Source organism: Gekko japonicus, unplaced genomic scaffold (assembly GCF_001447785.1).
Source record: "Gekko japonicus isolate JY-2015 unplaced genomic scaffold, Gekko_japonicus_V1.1 scaffold2166, whole genome shotgun sequence".
NCBI lineage: Eukaryota > Metazoa > Chordata > Lepidosauria > Squamata > Gekkonidae > Gekko > Gekko japonicus.
The window spans coordinates 279,403-288,376 of NW_015172612.1; the positions used below are offsets into that span (position 1 = coordinate 279,403).

The window sequence follows — 8,974 nt, forward strand, 5'->3', positions numbered from 1 at the left end:
CCTCCTCCTCCTCCTCCTCTTCTTCTCTTCTCCTTGCTTATAACAAGTAGGAACGGCCTCCCTTAAACCAAGCAAGAGGAGTTTTGGAAAAGGGTTTTTTCCTTTTTAAGCCACATATAGCTGACACAGACACGTGTCACCAAGCATGCAAGTCAAGTTTTGTAGGCTAGTGACTTTATTAGTATTATTTATTTGATTTATTAATTGCCCTATCCCAGCTTACGCCGGGCTCTGGGTGATGTACTAAAGGTAAAGGTTCCCTTGCTCGAAAGCCAGTCGAATCCGACTCTAGGGTTGCGGTGCTCATCTCCGCTTCAAAGCCAAAGAGCCAGCGCTGTCCAAAGACGTTTCCGTGGTCATGTGGCTGGCATGACTAAACACCAAGGCGCACGGAACGCTGTTACCTTCCCACTGAGGTGGTACCTATTTATCTACTTGCAATTTCTTGCTTTCGAACTGCTAGGTTGGCAGGCGCTGGAACTAGAGACGGGAGCTCACTCCATCATGCGGCACCCTGGGTCTCGAACTGCTGAACTACTGACCTTCCACAGCCTGCAGTTCAGCCTGCAGTACACATTTTAAAATATCCATATACAGTTGATGAGAACCAAAACCAGAGTAAAAAAGATCCAAGGTGGCGACTTACAATTTTCTGTTCCAATTCTGAACTGCCTGGCCATTTAGAGGGAGGGGGAGAGGGACACTTAAAACGAAATATGCATTGAGGAATATACGGGAGCTGTGCTACGGTGAACACACGTACAGCCTCCATATACATGTGTGCCCATCCTCCTAAGAAAAAGCCAACAGATGCTCACTTTGCAAACGAAATTGGGGGCAAAACTTGGGAAACCACACATTGATCTGAACGCGTGTCAAACGTAACGTGAGAATCACGCAGCGCATGTTTTAAAAACAATTGTGCGTGGATCGCGTGGGTGTTCACGATAACCTGCGGCCAGGGCTGAGGTGGTTTTGCGTTTGTGGTTTCCAGGCTGGGTTGCCAACCTTTCAGGGACACCCGGAGATCTCCTGCCACTGCCGTTAATTTCCAGATGGCCAAGATCAGGTCCCTCGAAGGAAGTGGCTGCTTTGGAGGGGTGGACTCTGTGGCATTTTACCCCGCTGAGGCCCCTCCCCAGGCCCCGCCTTCCCAGGCTCCACCCCCAAAATCACCAGGTTTTTCCCAACGCAGAGCTGGCAGCCCTATTTCCAACATGAGTAGTACATTCGCTGCAAAAAGAGCACAAAAAACAATCAAGCAAAACAAGGCGTATCAGACCCTTTCGGAACACACTTTCTTATGCATGGCGGCTGAGCCTTTCTGCATATTGTCAAGGTCCGTCTATGTTTGTGTGTGAGTTAAAGGGCTGAGGCCCCTCCCCTCCCCAGACCCCGCCCTTCCCAAGCTCCACCCCCAAAATCACCAGGTTTTTCCCAACGCAGAGCTGGCCAGCCCTATTTCCAACACGAGTAGTACATTAGCTGCAAAAAGAGCACAGAAAACAATCAAGCAAAACAAGGCGTATCGGACCCTTTTGGAACACACTTTCTTATGCATGGCGGCTGAGCCTTTCTGCATATTGTCGAGGTCCGTCTATGTTTGTGCGTGAGTTAAAGGGCTGAGGGTGAGCCCCGTTACGCCTTTGGATTTGCAAGGGCCGCCTGCCCCACACAGAGGGGAACCGCCGCTCCCGCCTGTCATCGCGGCATAAAAGCAATCAGCCGCTTCCCCATCCCTGTGTCCGTGATTGATTTATGGGCGTGACAGATGTCCCTGCACAACTTGGCTAACAGCATTAGATCTCTGGTATGCATCAATGGAGTGTCTGCCGAGCCGGCAGGGGGGAAAACGTTCCGTGAATTCCACCGGTATATCGACTGGCTTTTCCGCGGGGCCCACAGATCAGTCATTGTGTCACTGACTGGCGCACTCCAGCATCGTGAGCCTTTTCAGGGCCATTGTGCACCTGCATACTGATTGCCCGGCCAGCTTGAGCTTTCTAAACATTTTTTGTTTTGAGGAGTGCTGGCTCCTCAATGTTCCCTCTAAGCTGTGGAGTCTTGTGAGCAAAAATTCTACCTTGTGAGCTACTGGCATTAAAGTTGTGAGCGAGCGAGTTGGCTCCTGCATAAATTAGTTTTCTCTGGAGCCATCCTTCCTGAGCTAAGACAAAAATGTGTGAGCCAGAGGCTAAAAAACTGTGAGCTAGCTCACACTAACTCAGCTTAGAGGAAACACTGGCTCTGGAGAGCCAGTTTGGTGCAGTGGTTAAGTGTGCGGACTCTAATCTGGGAGAACAGGGTTCGATTCCCCACTCCTCCACTTGCACCTGCTGATGTGACCTTGGGTGAGTCACAAGCTCTGGCACAGCTGTCCTTGAAAAAGAGCAGTTTGTGTCAGAGCTCTCTCAGCCCCACCCACCTCAGAGGGTGTCTGTTGTGGGGAAGGGAAGGGAAAGGAGTTTGTAAACTGCTCTGAGACTCCAAGTGAAGGGCGGGATATAAATCCAATCTCCTCTTCCTCCTCCTCCTCCTCTGGGTAAACAATGCCCAGGAGCCCCCTCATGCCCACCCCCGGGTCCCCCTCGTGCCTCCCCTTCCTCCCTCCAACCCACAGACCCCCAATCAGGCTGTGCATCCCCCCCCCCAGCAAGCCTCCCACTGCCTGTGCCACATTCATACCCTTTCCCCAACAGTGCACTTGCTGTGAGGCAGCCGTGCCTCTCAGCAGTGCCATCGCTGCATGTTGCCCGTGTGCACCTCCCCCTCCGTGCTCGGAAGCTGGAAGCATGGGTTGTGGAGCACTGGCAAGCGAATGGGCAGGGAAGAGCACACGGGCAGGTGACAGGAGAGGCGCGTGGGTTTGGGGGGTCAGCAACATTGGACCCCGCCAGGAGTTTTGGGCCCCGGCAGCTGCCCCCACCTTGGGGTATGCTGATGCCAGTTCTGGTTTTTGACGATTCCCTACCCCCTGTGCTCTTGGGCAACACACATAAAGGGAAGGACCCCCTCCCAAGTCACAAGAAGCCCATGGCGGGGGTGGGGTGGGGGCAGAGGTGAATGAATCGTTCTTCCATAGGCTCGAGTCTTTCTGTAGCAGGAACTCCTTTGCATATTAGGCGACACACCCCTAATGTAGCCAATCCTCCAAGAGCTTACAGTAGCCCCGGTAAGAAGAGCTCTGTAAGGTCTTGGAGGATTGGCTGCATTAGGGGTTGTCGCCTAATATGCTACAAAAAGAGCCCCGCCGCCGCTCAACCAAGATGAAAGAACCTTATTTGAACACCGGTGTTGCTTGCCGGTTTAATATTGCATTGCAGCCCCCTCCCCTGCACCTCAAGAAGCTGGAAGGTGGGCTCCATTTTGTATTCTCTCTGCATCGTTCTTTTTTGACATTAATACGAAGTGGCTTGAGCAAGACGTCAAGAATGAAAATCAATAATTAGAGGCAACAAATGGTCAGGGATGCGCTCCATTTCCAAGGTAAAACAGTCCCTCTCTGGATTTAAAGGAGGATTATGCATAGACCCCCCCCCCCCCCCGCTTTTTAAAAATCTGGTCTGACAGCAAGCTCCATCATTGCTGCAGTCTCATTAAGTCAGGAGAGAAAGTAATAATGTAGGGAAGCTTTTTTCATGTGCCATTTACACTTTTCGGCAAGGACAGGTTTTAAAATATTCACACTTCTAAAATCTTTTATTGAAAAGGTACGAAAGGCAGAGCCGTCATTATTATCCTTGCCCAAGTGCACAGTTAGAATCATAGAATCATAGAGAGTTGGAAGGGACCTTGCAGGTCATCTAGTCCAACCCCCTGCACATCTGCAGGATTATAGCTGAAAGATAGCCCTACAACATACCCGAAAGATGGTTGTCCAGCCTCCGCTTGTCCTTTTACACCACACACAAAAAAAAATAGAACCCCCTTCAACATTTGTCCTTTGTGGGCCCACAGTCTTATGTGTTTAGTTTGTAAATTAATTCGTGTACAGAGAACAAAGTTTGAATGGGCTTTGGCGAAAGGTTCTACATTGCACATCATGGGACCACATTTTTATGGGTCACTGATGCTTGGGGTTGTGGGAGTGGGCATCCATGGGTCAGACCATTTTCCCCTCTGTGGTCTTCGTGGTCTCCATGGACTCAGGGGAAATGGAGAGGAATACCCTCTTTTGAATTCTTGACTTTGGTTCCTTAAAGTTCTGCTAGGATCAACAGAAGGGCACTGAAGTGAAGCTCCTGGGTCAAAAATAGAAACATTTCTAATCGGGATTACGCCGGATGAATCTGGCCATCCATAGAAAATGTGTATCCCTCCACATGCAGCTGCTGGTATGACTTTGGGTCAGTCATATGTTCTTTCAGAGCTATTCTTTCAAGGGCAGTCCTCGAAAGGGCTCTCTCAGCCCCGCCTACCTCACAGGGTGTCTGTTGTGGGGAGGGGGAGGGAAAGGGATCATCAGCCACTCTGAGACTCCTTCGGGTAGTGAAGGGCCAGGTATAAATCCAATCTCCTCCTCCTCTTCTTCGATTTGTCGTACAGATGGGAAAATTCTTCCAGGCACAGCTTCTTGCCTCTGCGTAGAAGGGAAAGGGGGCACTGGGTAAAATCTTCACTTTATGGGCTGTCTCTAAATGTAAAAGGGCTTTCAGAGTCTAGGGGTGGCAATTCTAATCCTGCTAAATTCTTATGAGCGGCACTGCCTTCGCACAGCTCCCCAAAACCCCATAAAACAATAAGTCAAACTGGCTTGAAAATATTTAGGGCCTTTTTGGAAGCCCACACCTGGGCGAGATTTGAGAACAACCAGTAAACATGATTGTAAGGTCAAACAATGAACAGTTGATGTCGTTGACTTTTGATCACAAGGGGGAGCCTTCATTAATCGGGGATCCGTTCAGAGTCCCACGACAGCAGCCGCACTGGAGGCTGTGAACACTCACCCGTCACTGTCGCCCTATTCTGTCACCTGTCATAAACAGACGTGGCTTTCAACACCCGCCATTTGCATTCCGGTCATTTCCCAAATTACTGGAAAGTTAAAACAGATTTCATAACACGGCAATATGTTATTAAAAGGTTATTAAATTCTTTAGGTTCTGAAGGACAGGCCCTTGGATTGTGTGAACGAGTTGAGTGTTGGTACCTCTGCAGCTATTGCACTGGACCGGAGGAGCTGAAATTCCCTTTTAGGACATGTTTCTTGAGGGTGATATTCTTCTACCCATAGGGAAGAAATAAGAAAATATGTTTGTGTTTCTTCGGTATAATTGGGGGATAGGATAGTACCTTTGGTGGGGGAAGGATTGTACATACGAAGCAAATGCCCAATTCATGTGGGAAATCCACTGGGGAAAGCGATTAATAAATGGAAAGTATTATTATTATTATTATTATTATTATTATTATTATTATTATTATTATTATTATTATTATTACAAGAGAGAGCCACCATCCCCCGCGGCCTGGTCCTCCTCGCCCTGCCTCCCTGCAGGACCTCAGGAGTGGTGCGAATTGATTTTTGTGTGTTGAATTTCCTTGCAGCTATAGTTTTTCAAACTATTGCTGCAAGGAAATGCAACACAGAAATTTTACGGAGTGTTCTCTTCTGAGATGGGCATAGAGAATCATGGGATACTGGCCTTCCTTTGAAAAAGCTACGATGTGAAACGAGACAATCAGTCGGCTAGCACATTCGGTGGAATTCCTGATTCCACTTTGAAAGTGTTCGTTGTGGATCTTTCATCTGGAAAAGCTTTGCTGGTAAAACCTATTGGACTTTGATGTATATGGACAATCGATTGTATACCAGTTTATGGACATAGGAAATTGATGTCTTTATGATTGTATCAAGCAAATGACCACTACACAGTGGAATTGTACATTCATTATTCTTTATTTAGTAGAATTTATTTTGCATATAATTCATACACAGTTGGTTTTGGGGGGGTTTTTAATTTGTGCTGCAGCAGGTATTTTGTGACTAGCCCCGCCTCCTATGGCAGCCATTTTATGGCAGCTACTTTCTGGCTGTACCCATCATGTTGTGTCAGTGTTCAAAAGTTGCCCACAAGGCTCAAAAAGCTGCGGACCCCCTGGGTTAGCACATCTAACCAGTTTGGTGTAGTGGTTAGGAGCATGGACTCTAATCCGGGAGAACTGGGGTTTGATTCCCCACTCCTCCACAGGCAGCTGCTGGTGTGACCTTGGGTCAGTCACAAGTTCTCTTGGAGCTGTTCTCTGAAGGGCAGTTCTGTGAGAGCCAGTTTGGTGTAGTGGTTAAGTTCATAGACTCTAATCTGGGAGAACCAGGCTTGATTCCCCACTCCTCCACTTGCAGCTGCTGGATGACCTTGGGCAAGCCATAGTTTTGTCAGAGCTGTTCTCTCAAGGACAGTTCTGGAAAGAGCTCTCTCAGCCCCACCTACCTCACAGGGTGTCTGTTGTGGGGAGGGGAAGGGAAAGGAGTTTGTTAGCCGCTCTGAGGCTCTGAGATAAGGTCGGGGTATAAATCCAATCTCCTCCTCCTCTTCCTCCTCCTCCTCTTTTATTGGCAAACAATAAATATTAGAAAGAGAAACAATATTTGGTAAAGAAACTTTTGAAGGGGTGGGAACCAGTCAGGACCCAAGGCTTTATAAAAATTACTGTGAGAATGTGTATAAGGGTCTAAGGGCTGGGCGTGGACCTTTGTGGGGCCTTGGGCATGGGGTGGTGCAGCTCCCTTCCTTCCATTCTCAGCCACTCCCATCCCCTTCGCAGCAACAAGTCTGAGGGCACAGGACATGGTTCTCTTGCATACCTTTCAGGCAGTGCTCCCTCTAAGCTGTGGAGTCTTGTGAGCAAAAATCCTACTTTGTGAGCTACTGGCATTAAAGTTACGACCAAGTGATTTGGCTACTACAATAAATTATTTTTATTTATTTATTTTATTTATTTATCAGATTTATACCCCGCCCTCCCCCGTAGGGCTCAGGGCGGCTAACAAGGCAAGAGATCTTGCAAACAGAAGAACATAGTTCATATAGTTAAAAATAATTATACAATTTAAAACCCAGTATAGATTTAAACTTAAAGCGCTCGTTGATCTTCATTTCCAACAACCTCACAAGATGACGGGCCAGGTCCAGGGTTCCCCATAATCGTTCAGTGGTTTCAGCATTCAAATATTCAAGGTGTTTTCTTCAAGGTATTTTCTTCCTAGGGCCTCTTCCGCCCCCAATGATGACAATATAACAAGGGGGCGGGGGGGCAGCCCCTACTCAAAAGCCTGGTGGAAGAGCTCCGTCTTGCAGGCCCTGCGGAACTGCATCAGGTCCCGCAGGGCCCGGATCTCCTCCGGGAGCTCATTCCACCAGGTAGGGGCTGCCACCGAAAAAGCCCTAGCCCTTGTAGCGGCCAGTTTCGCATCTCTGGGGCCCGGTACAGTTAGTAAATTTTGGGCCCCAGACCGTAGTGCTCTTGGGGGAATTAGTTTGCTCTGTAGCCATCCTGCCTGAGCTAAGACTAAAACGTGTGGGCCAGAGGCTAAAAACCAGTGAGCTAGCTCATACTAACTCAGGTTAGAGGGAACACTGCTTTCAGGGGTCTAAAAAGAGCCCTGGAGAGTGGGGGGTTCTATTCCATCCAATTTTGGCCCAGCAGGACAAGTGACAGAGATCTCTGGGATGATCACCCCTTTCCTGATTTGGGGTATACCTAGGGGACCTGGCAAAGCCCCCGGGAGACACCAGAGCACCCAATTCTCTTGTGTTCTGTATATGCTACTCCTACCAGGCGCTTGAGGTGTCCGGGATCTCCAAGGCATCCTCTGCAAGCCCCTGATGCAGTCTCTTGAACTATTTCCAGGTCCTGGATAGGTGAGCCACAATAAACATGCATGTCAAAACGTATTCTGTATGCCCAGTAGAAATTTGAAAACATGGATTGCCAAACGTCTCTTTGAACGAGTCCCTTTCCTGTGCTGTGCATGACCTTCCGCATGCAGGCAAGAGTTGTCGCCAGTCTTGCTTTTCACAGGTTCCGCCTGAGGGTCATGTTTTCGTGGATGCTTGGCACAGGAAAAATGGTTCAGACCCAGCCAAGTGGCTCACATTTTGCTCCGGTCCACTTTCACTCCATTTGGAGGCCATTGCAAGACTGGGCCTAAGACATTACAGGAAGCTTCAAAGACAGATTCGAGATGCCCACTTGGCTGACTGTTGTAAGGGCAACTAAATAGTCTTGGTATTCCATGAGTCATAGTAGACATATGGTTACATTGACAGTTTGATTTTCCGAAGCTATGTCTGTATTTTGTTGTTGTTGTTGTTATGGCCTAGACAGTCCCCCACGCACGCATATACAATATTCCCATACAATCTTAAATTGCAAAAAAACCCAACCCGCATCTTTTAAGAGTATATATGTGAGTTCATACCTCATAATGCCCTGACCTGGATGTCATCCGACCTCAGAAGTCTAAGCAGGGTCGGCCCCAGTCAGTACAAAGGGTCACTAGACAGAGCCACGCAATAGCAAACCAACTCCGTATGTCTCTTGGCTTGAAGGGGAGCTCCCCAAGATGGCGCCGAGGCAGCTGCTCTGACTTTTAACGCTATGCAAGTTATCTGCTAATCTTGGCTTGAAGACCCTCTGGGGTCTCCCTAAGTCAGCAGTGACTCGACAGCACTCTCACCGATACCTCGTAATAAACAAAATAGACGCTGAAAATGAATGAACTGTGTGGTCTCAAACGGGGGGAGAGGATTCCAGCGTGTCTTGATTTCTGGTGCCCTTGAGCCAGTCACTGTCTCTCAGCCTAGCCTACACCACTGGGCTGCTGTGTGGGTAAAACAGCTAACCCCCAGCTATGCTGTCAGGATGGAAATGCAATCATCAAAACCGGTTTGGTGCAGGAGAACGTCCTCGCGGACCGTACCCATATTGCACACATACTCAATAGAGAGCATTTTAACATATTGTGTCTGTG

General features: G+C 48.5%; 1 protein-coding gene across 1 annotated transcript in view; it reads left to right on the forward strand.

Moving 5' to 3' along the window:
- The window catches only part of ADCY1 (adenylate cyclase 1 (brain)), a gene marked incomplete at both ends in the record, with an annotated part of 244,343 nt that overhangs the window by 213,624 nt on the left and 21,745 nt on the right, over positions 1-8,974 (forward strand). The window lies entirely within an intron of this gene.